The sequence below is a fragment of the Diabrotica virgifera genome, chromosome 4 (assembly GCF_917563875.1).
Source record: "Diabrotica virgifera virgifera chromosome 4, PGI_DIABVI_V3a".
Lineage (NCBI taxonomy): Eukaryota > Metazoa > Arthropoda > Insecta > Coleoptera > Chrysomelidae > Diabrotica > Diabrotica virgifera.
The window spans coordinates 100,018,433-100,041,163 of NC_065446.1; the positions used below are offsets into that span (position 1 = coordinate 100,018,433).

General features: G+C 33.8%; 1 protein-coding gene across 1 annotated transcript in view; it reads left to right on the plus strand.

Moving 5' to 3' along the window:
* Positions 1 to 14,095: 14,095 nt before the first annotated feature.
* The window catches only part of LOC114330261 (UDP-glucosyltransferase 2-like), a 128,552-nt gene continuing 119,916 nt past the window's right edge, over positions 14,096 to 22,731 (plus strand). The window contains exon 1 of the mRNA XM_050649544.1: positions 14,096 to 14,172. The gene's annotated coding sequence lies outside the window, so the exon portion shown is untranslated. The remainder of the gene's footprint in view (positions 14,173 to 22,731) is intronic.

Here is a 22,731-nt window from a genome sequence, read left to right on the forward strand (position 1 = left end):
CGGACTGGCTCCTAAAAAAGACGCCAACCCAAATCCTAAAAAAGGCGCCAACCTAATCTCCAAACAAAGGCGCCAGACCCCCCTTCTTTACATCAAACTTTTTTCAAATCCTAGCGCATGTAAAGTAAATAAGTAAATATTACTTGTGATTTTTTTTTAAATTTAATTTTAATTTAAATCCATAAAGTAATTTCCTATTTTTGTTGGGAATAGTAAATTATATTAAGATACCCTAAAAATATAGCTTCAGTTTCCCAGTATCCCTTTAACTCCGTTGCATTTATTGGTGCTCTCTGGAGACTCCCAACAAATTTTTGAAAAGTTTGAGTAATTTTTCAACCGCTTCTACAGAGGAATTTACTGGTTCAAAAACATTTAACAAAAATCATGATTGGTGTTCAATAGAAGTCACTTTTTGAAATTTTTCAAATTTTTATAGCGCTATGAAACTCTATATAATAGAAGAGTAAACCTCGATAAAAAATGACCCCTTTGAAATTCAAGCCTTAGCGTGGGCAAGGGCGCACTGCCCCGCCGGACAGTATAATTCGCCCCTACTCGTGGGAACTATATGGATAAGTATTTAATCACGTAGGAAAAAATAAAACAAAACGAAGGGACAATTAAGCGAGTCACCAGTGATGATGCAGCTGGAACAAGCTATGAAGGAGATGATAATATGGTGTTCATAAGTAGTGAAGGGGACAAAGGGTAAGTACTCAGCGAAGAAGAAAAGAGGAAGGAGCAGACTTCGGAAAAAGGGGATATGTTGAAATAATTCCGGTCAGGGACCTGAAAAAGACGGATCATTCAGCGGAGGCAACCTTGCAAAGGAGCTGAAAGGATCATTAGTGAAACTATTGTTCGACCATACAAATGCGAAAGTCAAAATCAAGAATGAGGTAAAAACCTTAAAAGAGTCACCGAAGACATGGAGGGCACTTTCAGAGAAGTCGCCTCACACAGAAGAGAAGTCGCCTGTGTGTCCACACAGAAGAAGAGTTCTTCCCCCAATAACTTGTGAAAGAAAGAGACAAATGATCGCAACGGTCCTGAACTCAGGGGAAAGAGGCTTTGAAAAAATTAACACACTATAAAGTCGAGTTGGAAGATGATCACTTTACTCTACGGCCGCCAAACCGGGAAGAGGAAATAAACCTGCAGGCGACTTAGTAGTGGTCTTGGAACCTGGATTTTTTGTGAGGGGGAAAGGTCCCACGACCTGATCAGGAAAAACCGAAATTGGTTGTATGTACAGGATATACATACAGACCAGGAGAGATACCTCCAACTTAATTATATGATCACAATTACAAGGTAGAGTCAGAAAAAAGAGAACCGGTGAAATCGTCAGAATATTTTTATGGTCCCTGTAGAGAAAGGGGTGACGGAAATGGAAAGGAGCAAGACACTACTGGCAATTATTTCTAAATTAAGGGAAGACATGGAGATACTGGAGACTAGAGAGGCGTCCCTAAGAGTATAGAGGAGGCTACAGAGGTAGGAACCTCAGGAAGCTCCTGGAAGTCGTCTTTATGGGTATGGACCTTCATCTCGCGCTGAGGAGTATGAACGTAGTGACGCAGAAGGTGATCGTGAAGGGAAGTGGAAAATCCTGCGCAGAGTAATCCTCCAGCTAAACTAAAGTAGTGCAAACACGAGGAAGAGTCCAATTGGCGTCAAAAGCGCTAAGAAGACTAGGAACGGGACCTAAACCTCGAAGTGGCATGGAAAGAACAGGCCGAGCGTCTAAAGAAGACAATCGTGGCCCGCACGAAGGGAAACGTAATAGAGAACGTCCGGGACTGTCAGGACCAGGGGGACATATTTGATATAGACAGGGATATCACAAAGGAAGAAATCCTGAGACAGGTTCGAAGGTATACCGGCAGCAGAAAATCTCACACATCAAACCTACATTCGAAGAGAAGTAATCGTGAATCCTTTCTGGACATCTCGCTGGTTTCAACGTGACTTCTAAATACGGTCATAATTTGGACTGTTTTTGAAGAAGAATCGCTCAGTTTGCAAAAGTATGTGAGTTTTGAACTAACGAGCAAAAGGAAGAAACGGGAAGATACGGATATTGATCTAAAGAGGTTTTTAAATGAGGAGGTTTTTTAGAAGGATGCTTTCGGCTTGATTGGTCAGAGATGCGAGGATGTGAGTAACATAAACCGTGCTATTTTCGAGCTATGTGTGTTAAATTTTGTTGTATAGTCGGCTCTGAAATTCGCTAAAAAATTTAAACCGAATATAACAAAATTCAGTTTGGCAACGTTGTGTGAATACCAAGTCCTCTGATATCAACAAAACCGTAATTTAGTCCAGACAAATTAATATTTTTGTTACCAACAATTATGAGATATTTTAACTAAATAGCGTTTCAAAAATGATGTGTATAATAATTTTGAATTCGGTTTCGCTAATGAAATTGGGAAATGAAATTTTTGTCCTTAAAAGTAGAAAAAAAGTTAAATTTCTCTTGCTTAATAATTTACTCTTTAATAATTTTAACTGTACTAATATGCAAGTTGACTACTAATGATTAATGGGATGTTACATTATCGACAAGCTCTTATTTTTAAAGGCGGCGTATCGAATTTCTTAAACATTTATACCAAACATTGAAATGGCCACTTTTTGCACATTCTGACAAAGTTGCGTTTCTACTATGCCCACTGGCTTCATTGTGTAGAATTGTAGGGCGCACCAATCCTATATGTATTAATGTAGTTTATGGAGCGTAGAAGACTGCACTCAGATTTTAGGCAAATTATGAGATGTAACACTCTTATATTGTAATAGAAAGTGCGGACCTACGAAAGGCGCCTGAATCGTAAAATTGGTCTTCGAGGGCGCCGCGCGTCGCATCTAAGCTATTTGATTATGTATTATCTAATACCTGATACAAGGTTACAAGTTGTATTTTGTTGTACCCACTGGCTTCATTACTTAGGATTCTGGGGCACAACAATTCTATATGTATAATGTAGTTATGGAGCGCAGAAAACTACACATATCTATTATAGGCCAATTGTGGGATGTAACATTGTTTGTATCAAGTACCGGATAATCAAATGGCTTAGATTCGACGCGCAGCTCCCTCGAAGATCATTTTTATAAGTAGGTAATATAAACAGCGGAAATTGATACCTACGAAAGGCGCCCATCACGTAAAAATTATCTTCGAGGGCGCTGCGCGTCGTATCTAAGTTATTTATTATAACAGAAACAGCGGAAATTGATGCCTACGAAAGGCGTCCAAATCGTAGGAATGGTCTTCGAGGACTATCTTCGAGGTCTATGTATTATAATAAAAACAGCGAATATTGATACATACGAAAGGCGCCCGAATCGTAAAAATGGTCTTCGAGGGCGCCTCGCGTCGTATCTGTGCTATTTGATTATCTGATACCTGATACAAGTTATATTTTGTTGTACCCACTGGCTTTATTATGTAGGTTTCTGTAGCAGTTTCTGTTTCTTCATTAAGTAAAAACAGTTTTTAGGGGAATTTTTCCGCCTAATCTTTGTGTAAAGATTAAAAAAAAATTTCAGCGTTTAATTTTTTTAATGGATAGATACTAACGGAGGCAAAAGGCGCACCGGCCCGCGGGCCGGTGGGCCGGCGGCCCAGTCCGGGCCTGCCTCAGAGATACCCCTAACATAGCTCGTTTGAACGCCCTCTGTGTCGTTCTCAATCTATTGGCTGATACCTTTGTAAGTGTCATCGTCTCCATATTCTATACGTCATAATTGGTAGAATACAACTGCTGAATGCCTTTCCTTTAGATTTATTGGTATCTTTTTGTTCTTCTACACATCACTGAGTCTTGCTACTGCTGCCCAAGTCATTTGGATTCTTTTAGTTATTTCTGCCGTTTGATTCTGTTTGCCTAGTTTGATCATGTGACCTAGGTATATATATATATATATATATATATATATATATATATATATATATATATATATATATATATATATATATATATATATCAATTTACAAATTATTGGGTTAACAGCTGAAATGGAAGACTCAGTGTACTCTTTTCTACGATTCCAATATTTCGTTAACAGTCGTTAACATCATCAGGGACGCTGAAATAATATTAAAGGTATAATAGTGAAACTGGGTATTAAAAAATAACTCACCAGTTTGAGATTTTAGTCAACGATGTTATAAATGTGTAAAAAAGCGGCATTAACAAAAAGAATTGCAGTGAATGTTATTAAAAATTAAAAATATAACAATAAAAAAGATAAAAAATGGAACTATAATATAAATAACTATGTTAAAAACCACTAATTATTAAAATCTTTTAAATTCGTCGCACAGAAAGGTATTAGAGAAAATTATGTCAATATACTGTCAATTATGACAGAAATAGGTAGTATATTATGAACTAGAATCTAAACTAAAATCTTTATTGACATTTAAGTTTTTATCAAGTTCAAGAAGGAAAGAATAGATCTCTGTTAATTGTTTAATATCTGTTCTTTTATTAATTGTCTGTTCATTCTGATAAATAAATGCCATTTCAAGAAAAGTTCTTTTGTGATAGTTCTTTTCATTTGTTAAAATTTTTACAGATTCAAAGTCCATATTATGGCTTTCATTTACAACATGTGTAGCTAAAGAGCAACTGTCTGGATATAATCTACAATCACTTTTATGACTTGTCATACGATCTTTTACTCGTCTAGTTGTCTGGCCTATGTACTGTTTGTCACAATCAATACATGGTATACTGTAAACTACATCAGTTAATAGCCCTTTTGGAGATCTATCTTTCATCTTTGAAAATAAGCTATTAATAGTTAAAACTGGTTTACTAGCTATTTTGATGTTTAGCTCGTTTTTTACAATTCGTGTGAGTTTTGGTGTAATCTCTCTAATGAAAGGTAAAGAGATGAATGAAACTACTTCCGGAATAACAACACTATTATTGTTAGCTGTATTATGATTATCTACAATAGTTGGTGTGATAGATGGAGTGTTAAATAATAACTGTTTTAACATTACAGGAGGATAAGAATTGTCTAAAAACATGTTATATAGTTTTTTTAGATTAGTTTGATGGAATGATTTATCAGCAATTCGTTCAATCCTAGTTCGCATTTGTTTTACTAAGTTAAATTTTATTGAGTGTTTATGGTAAGACCAATAATTCAGGTATCTACCTGAACTTATTGGTTTCATGTACCAATCAACTAAGATAGTATTATTTTTTGTGCGATATAATTTGGTGTCTAAAAAAGGAATGGAACAATGGTCATCCTCTACTTCAACTGTAAATTGTATATGAGGATCAAAGGTATTAAAAATAAATAACAATTCATCTGTACTATTAGTAGGTATAGCTAAAATTAGGTCATCTACATATTTTTTGACAAAGAAAGGTGTAAAAGGTAGTACAGGAATAACTATATCTAACAAATCATCCATCATATAAGCAGCCAATATAGGACTCATTTTAGCTCCCATAGGGGTACCAAAAGTTTGTTTATATATTGTGTTGTCGAATGTAAAATAATTATTTTCAAATAAGAAAATTATCAGTTCTAGGAAAGTATTTTCATTAATTTTACAATGGTTGGAGATATCATTCCAGTGTTTTGTTATAGAACGTAAACAAGCCTCTAAGTAAACATTACTAAAGAGAGAAACCACATCTAAACTTACGATCACAAAATCATTTGGTAGTTTTAAACCATTAAATTTGTCTTTTACTTCAAAAGAATCCTTAATATAGTATTCATTTTGATAATTGTAAGCATTAGTTAAGATTTCTGTAACAAGAGTGGCAATTCCTTCAGTGGGTGTTCCTATAGAGGACACAATAGGTCTTACTGATAATATAGGTTTATGTATCTTGGGCAATGCATAAAATTTTGGTATGACACTTTTATAAGATGTTAAACGTTTTTTAGCATGAAGGTCAATAAACTTTCTATTATGTAAAGATTTAACTAAGTCATTACATTTACGTTCTAAAGATAATGTAGGGTCTGTATTTATGACTCTGTAAGAAGTGTTATTTTGAAGTAATTCTTTGGAAAGGTCCATATACTGACTTTTCTTCATAATAACTGTTACATTGCCATTATCAGATTGAGTTACCATTAACTCTGGATTAGATTTCAGAAATTTCTTAGTCTTACAATAAAGATGATGGAAAAAAGTGTCTGTTTTATAGTTATTAGTGACATAATTTGTGATAATATTAGTAGATCTGGCTGTTAGTACACTTCTTTTTATATCATCTCTCATGTAAGACGAGATCAATTGAACATCTGCTAAAAGGTGTTTTATGGAAATATCATGACCAACCTTAGGTTCGATACCAAATTTAGGACCCAACGATAAAAACTTTACAATGTCTGAAGGAATGTCAATATCACTCAAGTTTTTTAACCAAGTACCATTAACTTTTAAATGGTTTTCGCAATACTCAGATTTTAGTTTGTCTATCTTTCTTTGTTGTACATTTTTAGTGTCATGAAATATTTTATTATAAATTCTTAACTGTCTACTTAAAAAATTAGTAAAGATAAGTTCATTACTGTTTGTGACAATAGTTGTTAATGTGACAATGTGCTAAAACTAAAAGGAAATTGGCAGTTGAATATAATCGTAGACAATTTTTATTAAACTGTAGAAAAATGGGATTACTACCTAAACATTTGCAAGGAGCCACTAAGCCAGTAGATAATTTGATTCTAAGACAAGAACCAATTAAGAAAACGGATCTTCACAGAGACACAAAAAGGTTATGTACAAAATTATTAAATTATGAAATTAACTCCAATCATAAAACTATTCATAATTTTGAACGTTACTTAGAGAAATTGAAAACAACTATTGTCACAAACAGTAATGAACTTATCTTTACTAATTTTTTAAGTAGACAGTTAAGAATTTATAATAAAATATTTCATGACACTAAAAATGTACAACAAAGAAAGATAGACAAACTAAAATCTGAGTATTGCGAAAACCATTTAAAAGTTAATGGTACTTGGTTAAAAAACTTGAGTGATATTGACATTCCTTCAGACATTGTAAAGTTTTTATCGTTGGGTCCTAAATTTAGTATCGAACCTAAGGTTGGTCATGATATTTCCATAAAACACCTTTTAGCAGATGTTCATTTGATCTCGTCTTACATGAGAGATGATATAAAAAGAAGTGTACTAACAGCCAGATCTACTAATATTATCACAAATTATGTCACTAATAACTATAAAACAGACACTTTTTTCCATCATCTTTATTGTAAGACTAAGAAATTTCTGAAATCTAATCCAGAGTTAATGGTAACTCAATCTGATAAAGGCATTGTAACAGTTATTATGAAGAAAAGTCAGTATATGGACCTTTCCAAAGAATTACTTCAAAATAACACTTCTTACAGAGTCATAAATACAGACCCTACATTATCTTTAGAACGTAAATGTAATGACTTAGTTAAATCTTTACATAATAGAAAGTTTATTGACCTTCATGCTAAAAAACGTTTAACATCTTATAAAAGTGTCATACCAAAATTTTATGCATTGCCCAAGATACATAAACCTATATTATCAGTAAGACCTATTGTGTCCTCTATAGGAACACCCACTGAAGGAATTGCCACTCTTGTTACAGAAATCTTAACTAATGCTTACAATTATCAAAATGAATACTATATTAAGGATTCTTTTGAAGTAAAAGACAAATTTAATGGTTTAAAACTACCAAATGATTTTGTGATTGTAAGTTTAGATGTGGTTTCTTTCTTTAGTAATGTTTACTTAGAGGCTTGTTTACGTTCTATAACAAAACACTGGAATGATATCTCCAACCATTGTAAAATTAATGAAAATACTTTCCTAGAACTGATAATTTTCTTATTTGAAAATAATTATTTTACATTCGACAACACAATATATAAACAAACTTTTGGTACCCCTATGGGAGCTAAAATGAGTCCTATATTGGCTGCTTATATGATGGATGATTTGTTAGATATAGTTATTCCTGTACTACCTTTTACACCTTTCTTTGTCAAAAAATATGTAGATGACCTAATTTTAGCTATACCTACTAATAATACAGATGAATTGTTATTTATTTTTAATACCTTTGATCCTCATATACAATTTACAGTTGAAGTAGAGGATGACCATTGTTCCATTCCTTTTTTAGACACCAAATTATATCGCAAAAAAATTATACTATCTTAGTTGATTGGTACATGAAACCAATAAGTTCAGGTAGATACCTGAATTATTGGTCTTACCATAAACACTCAATAAAATTTAACTTAGTAAAACAAATGCGAACTAGGATTGAACGAATTGCTGATAAATCATTCCATCAAACTAATCTAAAAAAACTATATAACATGTTTTTAGACAATTCTTATCCTCCTGTAATGTTAAAACAGTTATTATTTAACACTCCATCTATCACACCAACTATTGTAGATAATCATAATACAGCTAACAATAATAGTGTTGTTATTCCGGAAGTAGTTTCATTCATCTCTTTACCTTTCATTAGAGAGATTACACCAAAACTCACACGAATTGTAAAAAACGAGCTAAACATCAAAATAGCTAGTAAACCAGTTTTAACTATTAATAGCTTATTTTCAAAGATGAAAGATAGATCTCCAAAAGAGCTATTAACTGATGTAGTTTACAGTATACCATGTATTGATTGTGACAAACAGTACATAGGCCAGACAACTAGACGAGTAAAAGATCGTATGACAAGTCATAAAAGTGATTGTAGATTGTATCCAGACAGGTGCTCTTTAGCTACACATGTTGTAAATGAAAGCCATAATATGGACTTTGAATCTGTAAAAATTTTAACAAATGAAAAGAACTATCACAAAAGAACTTTTCTTGAAATGGCATTTATTTATCAGAATGAACAGACAATTAATAAAAGAACAGATATTAAACAATTAACAGAGATCTATTCTTTCCTTCTTGAACTTGATAAAAACTTAAATGTCAATAAAGATTTTAGTTTAGATTCTAGTTCATAATATACTACCTATTTCTGTCATAGTTGACAGTATATTGACATAATTTTCTCTAATACCTTTCTGTGCGACGAATTTAAAAGATTTTAATAATTAGTGGTTTTTAACATAGTTATTTATATTATAGTTCCATTTTTTATCTTTTTTATTGTTATATTTTTAATTTTTAATAACATTCACTGCAATTCTTTTTGTTAATGCCGCTTTTTTACACATTTATAACATCGTTGACTAAAATCTCAAACTGGTGAGTTATTTTTTAATACCCAGTTTCACTATTATACCTTTAATATTATTTCAGCGTCCCTGATGATGTTAACGACTGTTATCGAAATATTGGAATCGTAGAAAAGAGTACACTGAGTCTTCCATTTCAGCTGTTAACCCAATAATTTGTAAATTGATAATTACTAATCAGCTGTGATCATTTCTAGTTTATATATATATATATATATATATATATATATATATATATATATATATATATATATATATATATATATATATATATTGTTGTGATCTTGATTATTGATATGAGATAATATTTTTATATGTCATTTAATTTAATCAATGCTTTAATACTAATCTAATTAATTTACCAGATCACATATCAATGTGTTTTCAATCTCAGGGCTTTTTATAAAATTAAGTACTTACATACGTGGCTTCTAAGTATTTCTTAATGGTTCCTAATCGGGATAGGAAAGAAAAGAGTAAAATAATAACACATATGGGTTACAATTGTAATCAAAATATTGTTTATTTTATTTAAATGGCAATCACTGCTTAATATTTGCTATATCTTATTATTCTTAAACATAACATTTACACATGGGAATCTTATTTCCTTTTTGTTTCCAATTGAAAGTTTTTATTAACATTTAACTATTATGATTTATTAGCAACAATTCTATTTAAGTTTGATGAAGCTTTTCTGATATTATTGATTATGTTTCTTCAATTTTAAATGTGGTATTTAATACGAAAAACCCATACATTCATGTCCAAACAAATGAGACTGACCTTTTTCTGGTGCACTGAGAATGTCTTCACACAAAACCCGTTTCCTGCTATCCTTGGCTGCAATCAAAACCTCGTCCTGGCTTCCAGTAATGTTCTCCTCTGAAACTAGCTCGTATAGCTCTCGTTTCCTGCTTCTGTCGTGATGCTGTGTTCTACCTTTTTCGAAACTGCAATCAGCTACCGGGAACTCTTGGCTCAAGGAGGTTCTTTTACTCTCAACCTGGCCTACCTCTCGTTCTACGATAGATAATCCACACTCACGGAACTACACCGGCTTTCTCACTCTCCGTACACTACCGTCTACTACTCGACTTCACTTCTCGACAGCTCAAAACATTCTGATCTCTATTTGTCATTCATTCCCCTACTTTCTAAATATCCCTTCCAGATTCACAAATCAAAATTCCACCACCAACTCTCATTCGCAGTATTCCTCAAAACCAATTTTTAAACTTTCTAAATATGCTTAATGGATTTCAAAGAAAATAGTTAATTCCCATTCTAAAATTACTTTCTACTATATACAAATTTTAATGACCTATTCTCTATTTCCACTTAGTCTTATTTAGCATCGGCTAATGATCTATCCTTCCGCGAACAAACGATAATGACTTATTAACGATTTCACTTGAGTCTTATTTAATCACTTCTTAAAATTAAATATAACAATTTGTTGTATACAGGTTGTTCTAAATTTATATACCCGTGGTTGAGAAAATTGAAAATATTTTATATTAAATTGAATTTTGTCTATAATTATCAAATTTTAATTTTCATATCAAATAGAAATATAACAAATCCCCGCCTTGTATTCGATAAAATTTATCTGCATTTTTAAATAAATTTTCTCGAGGCAAAACCAACTCCCTGTATATTTCCTTACTTTAATCTACGTCTTATATCCTAACTTACTATCTACTTCATGTAATTCTGTCTTTTATTCGTGATATTTGTATACATCGTGAATATTATAAATTCCTCGGATCTTTTCCGAGTTCCTGTGCCTCAACTCATAACTATTTATCCCATTTTCATTATTCACGATATACGGGCCTTCGAAAACAGGCATCAACTTTGCGCAAATGCCCCCAGGAAGATTTGATACCCGTAATGCCCTCACGAGTACTTTTTCACCCTTTTGGAAAGTCACTGGTCTTCTTTTTCTATTTTGTCCCTGTCTTTGGATATATTTTTCGTTGCTTCGCCGTAATCTTCTCTGTACGGTTTCAATCACCTGTTGATATTCTTTTGGCTCTTGGTCTTCCCATGGCCTTATCGGCAGTACACCCTTCATGATGTATTCTGGGGTCTCTTTTGTTACTGTGCTCGGAATTGTATTTAGATACCTTTCTATTTCCGCCATTTTCCTGTCCCAGTGGCGATGTTGACCATCTGTTGCAATGCGGAGAAATTTCGTCACTTCCTGTATGAATCGTTCCGAAGGATTACTCTGTGGATGCCTGATGCTGACAAAATTTGTCTCTATTCCTCGTTCTCGAAGTTGTCCCTTGAAACGATCATTTCGGAAATACGTTGCATTGTCCAGTAGAATCTTTTTTGGTGTTCCTACTATGGCTATAAAATTGTCGATTTTTCTTAATATTTCTTCCCCCTTTGTGGTGCGGCAACTATATAATTTTACGTATTTTGAAAACACATCCACCATTACCAGAATATGTTTGTTCCTTTTAGTGGTCATAATTAGATCGCTTAACATATCTATTGCTACAATGTCTAGTTTGTTTCGGGCTTCAATATTTTTGGCAACATTTTCGTTTTTGAAATTCCGACTCTTATATTTTTGACATACATCGCACTTCTGGGTAATTTCCTTTGCAATGCGGTAATCCTGTCGGCTTATGTAATTTTCCCTAAAAACGAGCCAAACTTTTCTGCTACCGATATGCCCATTGTCCTCATGTAATTTCTTTATTATCTTTTCGGCCAATGTCTGTGTCACTAAATATAGTTCCTTTCCGTCTATTCTCTTAAAATATATGTTATTTTCTGCTTCCGCTCTTCTTTTCTCTCTTTCCTCTAGGTCTTCCTGGTTTGTCCTTATCTCATTTAACGAATATATCCCTTCTTCTTGTATTAATCTATTTAGTCCCACCTGTAGAGTAATTGTTTCCTTTTTTCCGGTATCCTCATCCCGTGTTAGAGCGTCGGCTATTATGTTGTCTTTTCCTTTTATATATCGGAACTCAAAATCATACTCCTGTAATAATAGAATGCCTCTATGTATTCTATTATTTACTAATCTATTCTTCATGATATGTACTAAAGCTGCATGGTCTGTTTCGATTGTGAATTTTGCTCCCAATAAGTAAAACCTCAATTTGTTTACGCAATATAGTACACTGGCAAACTCCAATTCTGTAACACTATATTTTCTCTCATGTGTTTTAGTCACTCGAGATATAAAACATATCGGTACTTCTTGGTCGTTTTGTATTTGAGACAGAACTCCTGCAAATTTTTGTATGGACGCATCAGTTCGGAGTATAAAAGGTAAATTGTAAATGGGGTGGTATATTTTCGTTCCTTTTGAGAATTCTCGTTTGATTGTTTCGAAAGCTTCCTCCTGTTCTTCTTTCCAATTCCATTTTATTCCTTTTTTAAGCAATTTTATCAGAGGGATTTCCTTTTGGCTCAAATCGGGAATCAGCTTTTTAAAATAATTTATCGTGCCAAGAAAACCTCTCAATGTTTTCAAATTCGTTGGTCTTGGGTATTCATCTATGAGCTTGACTCTGTCTTCGGCTAATCTTACTGTTTTGGTGTCCAATTGAAAACCCAAATAAATGACTTCTTTTTGAAAAAATTGACATTTTTCAATGTTTAATTTCAATCCCGCTGTGTCCAATTCTTTCAGAATTATTTCTATGTGTTCCAGATGACTCTGAGTATCTTGTGAAAAAATTAATAAATCATCGATATAATGAACTATGAAATCTTCATGGCGATTCAAAATGGTATGTAGAGCTCGGACGAGTGCAGCACAAGCACTCTGCAATCCAAATGGCACTACCTTAAACCGGTAGACAATACCATCAATAGAAAAAGCGGTGTAGTTTCTACACTTTTCAGCTAACGGTATCAACCAAAAACTGTGTTTTAAGTCAATTTTCGAAAATATGTGTGACCCGGTGATTCTTCCAAAAATGGCCTCGATGTTTAGAGGTGATTCATATTGTGATACAGTGTGCTGGTTGATATTCCTGGCATCTAAACATAATCTCAATTCTCCATTGCTTTTCTTTACTATCACAATCGGGTTAACATACGGTGAATCACATCTTTCGATGATTTGATCTTCCAACATTTTATTTATTTCTTCTTTCACCTCTTGTCGATACTTGTATGGAATCGGGTAAGTCTTTGATCGAAAATTTCCCAAGTTTTTCACCTCAAATGAATGTTCGTACTTTTTCGCCACTCTGTTTTCCTCATTGATCAAATTTTCGTAGTTTCTTAACATCAACCGCAATTCTTTTTCTTTCCCTTCTCCACATATCAATTTTCTGTCTTTTTTTTCAGATTCTTCACACATGTTTACCGTGCATTCTGCCTCCTCGTTTGCATATACCTCCTCTTCAAATACTACTGTTTCAATCATATTCTTTTCACTTTCATTTTTTAGCTTTATTTCTTCTTCTCCTGAGCTCGTCTCTTCTTTTGAGGAATCCCAGGTTTCCTTTGTTTCTGATACTCTCAAACTTTCTTCTTCTGGGCTCAACTCTTCTTTTGAGGAGCCACAGGTTTCATTTTCTTTTATCCTTTTCCGACCTTTTCTCCTTTTTTTTCTTTGTCCTTGCTTCGCTGCCAAATTCATTTCCACTGTTTGTTCTTTACCTGATTCGTCCGTATTTTGTTTCTCATGTTCCTTGTCCTGTTCTTTTTCTTTTTCTTCTGTTAGTTTCATCGTATTATTTTTAAAATCTATCACTACCAGTGGTGTCATGGTGTGGGAACGCGTGGGAACGCCGTTCCCACACTGGTTAAGAAAAGAAAAAAAATAATAGAGAATTTAGGTTTTGTAAACAAAAATTAGCAGTGCATTTCGGCACTGCGTTCCCGCACTGCTAATTTTGCCATGACACCACTGATCACTACATGTTTTTCTGCCAATTCGTCAACTCCTACTATCATGTCATGTGACATATTTGGCATTATTACACATTGTAGTGCATACATATTCTTACCCAGTCGTACCATTACTCGTATGCCTTCATTTATAGTTGCCAGTGTCCGTTTGTTTGCGCCCACTAAATTTACCCTAGGTATTTTGTAAATTAAATTTGTTAAGTTAACTTCTTCTATTAGTTTTCTGTTGACCAATGTTATTTCAGATCCAGTGTCTATCATAATTTTAATTGGTTTCTCGTTGATAAATCCATCCACAAATTTTAAATTAACTCCATTTTTCTTTTCGTTGTTTCCTGCCAATTTAATAAACTCCTTGGGGTGACAAAAGATTCCTGTTTGATTTTTGGTTTTTAGTGAGCGCCGTCGTGAAAAGACGCCGGTTGCTCATCGTTGTTTATATTTTCGTCATACTGTCTCTCTCCGTCATATTCATCTGTCTGGGTATTATTTACTTCTCTTCTATTTTCTCTTGGTCTGTCGGATCTGTTTCGGTTTTCTCGATGTCCCTGTTCATTTTGTCTACCATTATTTCTGTTTTCTTGATTTGAGCGTGTGGTGTTTCTATTCTGGTATTCTCGATTTCTATCCTCATTCCATTGCCTATTTCTTTGTTCATAATTTCCTCTTCCGTTGTCTCTATTTTCGTTTTCCCTTCTGGGATTAAAATCTCGTCTTGTATAGTCCCTCCTATTTTGATTTCTATCTCTGTAATCTTGTGTTTCTCGGGGCCTGTAATCTTCTCGCGACCTTCTTGATTTTCTTTCTCTTAGACGTGATTCTCTTATTTGTAGGAATTGACATAAACTATCTATGTCTTTGTAATTTTGCAATGTGATATGGTCTTCCAGCGTTTCTTCGAAATGTCTTGCAATCAGTTCGACTAATTGTTCCGATGAGTAATTATATTGTAAATGTTTTGCATTATTGTAAATTTGTAAAGCATATGTCCTTTCTGATACACCCATCCTATCATTGTATTTCCCATTTTGCAATTCCTTGTTAATTTCCAATTGTTGGACTTTTCCCCAGAAATAATTCAAAAATTTTTGTTCAAATTGTTGCCAATTGCCGAATTCTTCTTCTTTACTATCGAACCATAGGCTTGCTTCATATTTGAGATGGTTTCTGATAGTTTCTTTTGCTGTTTCGAAATTTCCGATGTGCTGTATTTTCTTTTTCAGGCTATTTATGAACGGCACTGGGTGTAATCTTCTTACATCCCCGCCAAACCTTATCTTCACGTCATCTGTGCTATGTATAACCATTTCTCTTCTTTCTCCGACATTCTGTTGCGTCCTGTTTTCGGTGACTTGTTTTTCTATTTCTGTGATTCTTTTTTCCACTTCTTCTCTGTCTACTTGAATAGCATTTTCTAACTTATTTTCCAAATTTTCTAGTTCCTTTTTCTGGCCATTCGTTAACTCCTCCATTTTGTTTTGAATTATCATTTCTTGTTCTTTCATGTGGTCCTTCATTCTAATTTCTTGTTCTTGCATGTGATCTTTAATTTTCATTTCTTGCTGTTCTATCTCGTTTTTCATTGTTGTCAAACATCCTTTTATTTCCTTTTCATACTTTTCTATGCGTTCCTCTATTTTCTTATTGTTCTCTTCTATTGCTTGTTTTGTTTCCTTTTGATTGTCATCCATTTTTTGCTGTGTTTCATCCATTTTCTTTGATGTTTCTTCCTGATTTTTATCCATTTTTTGTTGTGTTTCATCCATTTTCTGTTCTATTCTTTGTGACTGGAGTTGCATCATTTGTAATATTTTATCTATTCCTGATAATTCTTGCTGTTCTGATGCCATGATTGTCTTGTCTAAAATATCTTCTTGGCCTGAATTATTCTCTTGATTTGAATGTTCTTTTTGTTTTTTGTTGTCTTTGCTTTGGCTTCTTGTCACAGACATTTGTTTTCAAGAAGTACTGTCCCCGCCAAATATGAAATTTTACTAGTATGTTACCAAGACGACTTTTTCTCACCCAAATATTATAAATTGTCAATAAATATATCAAATGTAAATATCGTAAAAATAAAATATTAAATCAGTTATGTAAAATTTGTACCTAAAGAGATCTAAAATTTTATGTTATCAAATGTAAGTATCTCACTTTTTACCACAGGCATATAAATTTTCAAATACCGGCTTTACTCTTTCTATCCTTCAAATTTGCCACTAGAAATACTTTACAATGCCCTCCACGTTGGACGACAGTTGTTGTGATCTTGATTATTGATATGAGATAATATTTTTATATGTCATTTAATTTAATCAATGCTTTAATACTAATCTAATTAATTTACCAGATCACATATCAATGTGTTTTCAATCTCAGGGCTTTTTATAAAATTAAGTACTTACATACGTGGCTTCTAAGTATTTCTTAATGGTTCCTAATCGGGATAGGAAAGAAAAGAGTAAAATAATAACACATATGGGTTACAATTGTAATCAAAATATTGTTTATTTTATTTAAATGGCAATCACTGCTTAATATTTGCTATATCTTATTATTCTTAAACATAACATTTACACATGGGAATCTTATTTCCTTTTTGTTTCCAATTGAAAGTTTTTATTAACATTTAACTATTATGATTTATTAGCAACAATTCTATTTAAGTTTGATGAAGCTTTTCTGATATTATTGATTATGTTTCTTCAATTTTAAATGTGGTATTTAATACGAAAAACCCATACATTCATGTCCAAACAAATGAGACTGACCTTTTTCTGGTGCACTGAGAATGTCTTCACACAAAACCCGTTTCCTGCTATCCTTGGCTGCAATCAAAACCTCGTCCTGGCTTCCAGTAATGTTCTCCTCTGAAACTAGCTCGTATAGCTCTCGTTTCCTGCTTCTGTCGTGATGCTGTGTTCTACCTTTTTCGAAACTGCAATCAGCTACCGGGAACTCTTGGCTCAAGGAGGTTCTTTTACTCTCAACCTGGCCTACCTCTCGTTCTACGATAGATAATCCACACTCACGGAACTACACCGGCTTTCTCACTCTCCGTACACTACCGTCTACTACTCGACTTCACTTCTCGACAGCTCAAAACATTCTGATCTCTATTTGTCATTCATTCCCCTACTTTCTAAATATCCCTTCCAGATTCACAAATCAAAATTCCACCACCAACTCTCATTCGCAGTATTCCTCAAAACCAATTTTTAAACTTTCTAAATATGCTTAATGGATTTCAAAGAAAATAGTTAATTCCCATTCTAAAATTACTTTCTACTATATACAAATTTTAATGACCTATTCTCTATTTCCACTTAGTCTTATTTAGCATCGGCTAATGATCGATCCTTCCGCGAACAAACGATAATGACTTATTAACGATTTCACTTGAGTCTTATTTAATCACTTCTTAAAATTAAATATAACAATTTGTTGTATACAGGTTGTTCTAAATTTATATACCCGTGGTTGAGAAAATTGAAAATATTTTATATTAAATTGAATTTTGTCTATAATTATCAAATTTTAATTTTCATATCAAATAGAAATATAACAATATATATATATATATATATATATATATATATATATATATATATATATTTTTTAATTTGGGTTTCTTGGGCTTAGGTTCACAAAGAAAAAGAGATGGCTATGATGTTATGTCATGACATAATGTTATGACATAACATCATAGCCATCTCTTTTTCTTTGTGAACCTAAGCCCAAGAAACCCAAATTAAAAAATATATTAAGGTTCAAGAATCATATTCAAACTATATATATATATATATATATATATATATATATATATATATATATATATATATATATATATATATATATAGTTTTCGACACTTTCGATATCACTTCCATCTAAGTCGATTGTGACATATTGATTTGTCTTCACCTTTGTTTTATTTGTTTTTGTCCTCTGTCTAACTTCTCTCTCCGTTCTATTTTGCTTGTTGTTAGACCTTCTGATACATTTGTTGTACAATTGTAATCCACAAATGCCAAATGAAGAGGTTCATTGTATTCGTTGCACTTTTCGATAAGTGTCGTTATTGTTTGTAGGTGTTCTATGGTACTATGTCAACAGGCTGGTAACTATCGAATTTATTTAATAGCCTGTTAGTAATTATTTTGGTAAGCATTCTGTACGGATGTGGCAAAAGGCTTATTGGTTTGAAATTTTCGCATTTGTGGTATGTATCTACATATTAGGTGTATGGGTGTATGGTGTATGTATATATAAATAGTATAGGATGCACGCAACGCGTATATAATATAGTTATAGAACTTCTTTTTGGATTGAGAAAAAGCATTGAATTCGCAACCGTCATCGCTACGGCGAGATATTAGTAATTTATACACCATAGGTTGAATTGCGTATATATAAGTTCGAACGAAGTTATATTGGTTGGAGGAGGGATAGAGTGTGTACCCGAAGGAGCTTGCGAAGCAAGCGCATAAGGGGCCACACGGTCCCTACTTCAATCATTATAAGTGATTATTAGTGTTTAAAGTATTTTTGAAGTGAAAACTTCTGTAGCGATTTTGTGCACTTTCTGGATGGGGAAAAAGCATTAAATTCGTGACCGTCATCGCTTCGCCGAAATAAATTTTGTACGTTTATGTATTATGTGTATGTATATATAGATAGAGGGCCGGCGTAGCCGAGTATAAATAGAGGGCCGGCGTAGCCGAGTGGTAGTGTGCTAGGCTAGCGTGCCGGTGGTCCGGAGTTCAAATCCTACCGCCGGCAAGAACAACTAGACATTTTTAAAATGTTTGTAGGCCCCAGGTCGACTCAGCCTGAATAAAATAAGTACCTTGGGTAAAACCAGGGGTAATAAAAGGCGGTTGAAGCGTAGCACTGGCCCTGTTACCTTCTTTGTATACCGTAGGCCCTAGATATAGCAGACTACCCTGCTATACTCCCAAAGCCACGTGAGCGGTATAAAACGGGAGACTATTATTATATATAAATATTATGGGATGCACAAAATGGGTATATAATGTAGATACATATCACTTCTCTTTTGATGGGGAAAAAGCATTGAACTCGCGATCGTTATCGACATGGCAGATATTAATAATTTATATACTATAAGTTGAATTGCGTATAAGTTCGACCGAAGTTAAAATGGTTGGAGGAGGGATAGAGTGTGTACTCGAAGGGGCTTGCTTCGTAAGGCCGATGTCAGATTATGCGTTTTGACCGGATGCGTTTCCGCCGCATCCGGTGAAAACGCATAGTGTGACAGATCGGTCCGGTTGCGTTGGAAACGGATGCGTTTTGAGACATCGCGCATCGTTACGCGCTTACAAACTGCACCAGACTAAACGCATAGTGTAACAGGTCGGTGCGGTTGCGTTGGAAACGGATGCGTTTCCACCGCATCCGGTGAAAACGCATAATGTGACATCGCACTAAGAGGTTTTCACTTCTGTCGGCACTCCCACGAGTGCCCTAATTTTTTTTTATTTTTATTGTGTTTATTACAGTTCACCAAGAATAGCTGAAAGTCTGAAATTCTAACTGCCTGCGCGAACAATGAAGTGAGAACGCACTCGGAAGGAAAAAGATAGCCTGTACGCGCGGGTGAACTTTAAAATATAGGTACAATCGGAGACACAAATATAGAAACGTAAAGTTTGAATAGTTTCTAATAGGTCCCGTACACAATTATTATTACTGTCATTACTTTTCTTCAGTATATTTGTAGTATTTTTTTACAAAGTGGATGTAATAAAATAGATCCAACAAAAACCGCTTGTGTTGCTATAAATTATGGCATTATAAACCAAAAATTATATTTTTATATTGACTATTTATACTTTATATTACCATTATATTGACCAAAAGGTTTCGGAGAAAAAGGGCGTAAGCAGTAGGGTAATAAAGTAGTAATAAAATCGTCTATTGCAATACTAAATAGAAATTAGATGTTCGGTCCCGGTGAAGCATAAATATGGTGTCTTTGTACCAGTACCTTTTGTTAAAAGAGATATTTATAACCTTTCTCGTATCCATTTCCATAGCATTTGTCATCATCGTTTTATTCAGTCCACACAAACTTTTCACTAATTTAAAATCAAAACTGACATTTTTTTCATATAGAAAATTATATATTGCTTCATAGAAGCCCATACTAACTAGGTATATAGGATTAAAATCCGGATAATATCTTGGGTAACCGTAAAACTGAATGTCCTTTATCCTCGAGTATTTTGTCAATTTCATAGGTTTTAAACAGAGGTTTGTGTAATTTTATAATGTCGTATAATTCAAATTTCAACATGTCATCTGTAAAGGAAATATTTCGCGTTGTCAGCCACTGGTGCATTTCTGCTTTCCTGGAAGACATAGTTGGACATTTCTCAGTTTGTACGTTGTGATACGGTGCATTATCAATCACTAAAACGCTGTTCGGGAGCAAATTTGGTATCAGTTTATCCCGAAGCCACTTTTTGTAATTGTCGTAGTTTATTGCATCATGATAATCTCCTGTTTTTATAGTAGGTTTGTAGCGCAGATAAGCGTTTTTAACAAAACCACTTTCACCTCCAGCATGCACTGTCACAAGCATCTGTCCTTTAGATACTGGTTTTTGTATGCCCTTGTTTGAACTATCAGACCAGCTCTTTTGGTAGGTATGAGATGAATGGACGTATGTTTCATCCATGTATATAATTGGGCGATTTGCGTTCCTGTAACGTTTCATACTACGTAAGAAATTCAGTCTAAGATGTTGAATATTGGGCTTTTCCATTAATAATTTTCTATTAGTTCTGGTTTTTCGCCAACGAAATCCCATCTTTCTAATTACTGTTCGTAGGCTTTCTATGGAACCTGAGTAGTTGTACCCCTCTGCAAATGTTCTGTGTATGCGTTTCACAGTTGGGACTTGTTTTTGTGTTATACAAAAATCCATTATATAACGTCGAAGACGCCCTATATCAAAATCGTCCAAGCACGTTTTTGAAGCGCTTTTTTTTCTCTTTTTGTTTGGAGTTACAAATGAGGAATATTCGCCATCTTCAATTAATTGCATTTCCCGAGCAATTTTTTGAACGCTGCTTATACCAACACCTGTTGCCAATACCACACGTTCCTGCACTTTTTTCAAATCTCTACACGGTTCATTGTTTTTCGCTTCATTTATCATAAAATGAATCACGTTTGCTATCACTTCCCGTGTCTGATTATTTAAGACTTTTCCCTTCAAATTCGATTTAAACAAAATTTGCAAATTTTAAATTCATTCTCCTTTGCGGTTCGTACTTACAAAAAATGTTTCGCAGACTGTACCGACTTGTTCACATTACAAACGGTAGATATTAAGTGAACGCTCAGTGCGAGATCCGTCGGATGACGAATGCGCATCATGGGCGTGGTTATTTTCAGACTTTCAGCTATTCTTGGTGAACTGGTTGAACTGGTGAACTGATGAACTGGCTCACCAAGAATAGCTGAAAGTCTGAAATTCTAACTGCCTGCGCGAACAATGAAGTGAGAACGCACTCGGAAGGAAAAAGATAGCCTGTACGCGCGGGTGAACTTTAAAATATAGGTACAATCGGAGACACAAATATAGAAACGTAAAGTTTGAATAGTTTCTAATAGGTCCCGTACACAATTATTATTACTGTCATTACTTTTCTTCAGTATATTTGTAGTATTTTTTTTACAAAGTGAGATGTAATAAAATAGATCCAACAAAAACCGCTTGTGTTGCTATAAATTATGGCATTATAAACCAAAAATTATATTTTTATATTGACTATTTATACTTTATATTAGCATTATATTGACCAAAAGGTTTCGGAGAAAAAGGGCGTAAGCAGTAGGGTAATAAAGTAGTAATAAAATCGTCTATTGCAATACTAAATAGAAATTAGATGTTCGGTCCCGGTGAAGCATAAATATGGTGTCTTTGTACCAGTACCTTTTGTTAAAAGAGATATTTATAACCTTTCTCGTATCCATTTCCATAACATTTGTCGTCATCGTTTTATTCAATCCACACAAACTTTTCACTAATTTAAAATCAAAACTGACATTTTTTTCAGCGACATATTGCTTCATAGAAGCCCATACTAACTCTATAGGATTCAAATCCGGATAATATCTTCTTCTTCTTCTTCTTCATGTGCCATCTCCTCTAAGAAGGTTGGCAACCATCACGGCAATTCGCACTTTCGATACCGCTGCTCTAAAGAGATCAGCAGAAGTGCAATTAAACCAAGCTCTCAAATTGTTTAACCAGGAGATGCGTCTTCTTCCGCGACTCCTTCTACCCTGTATTCTTCCTTGCATTATCAATTGTAACAAGTTATAACGCTCGCCCCTCATAACATGTCCCAGATATTGCAGTTTTCTGACTTTAATTGTATTTAAAATCTCTTTATCTTTTCCCATTCTTCTCAACACCTCGATATTCGTGACTCTATCCACCCAACTTGTAGCGTTTGAAAAAACTCCAACATTAATTTAATATCCCAATTCCCAAAAAGAATGTCTATTTTTTTAATTTATTTT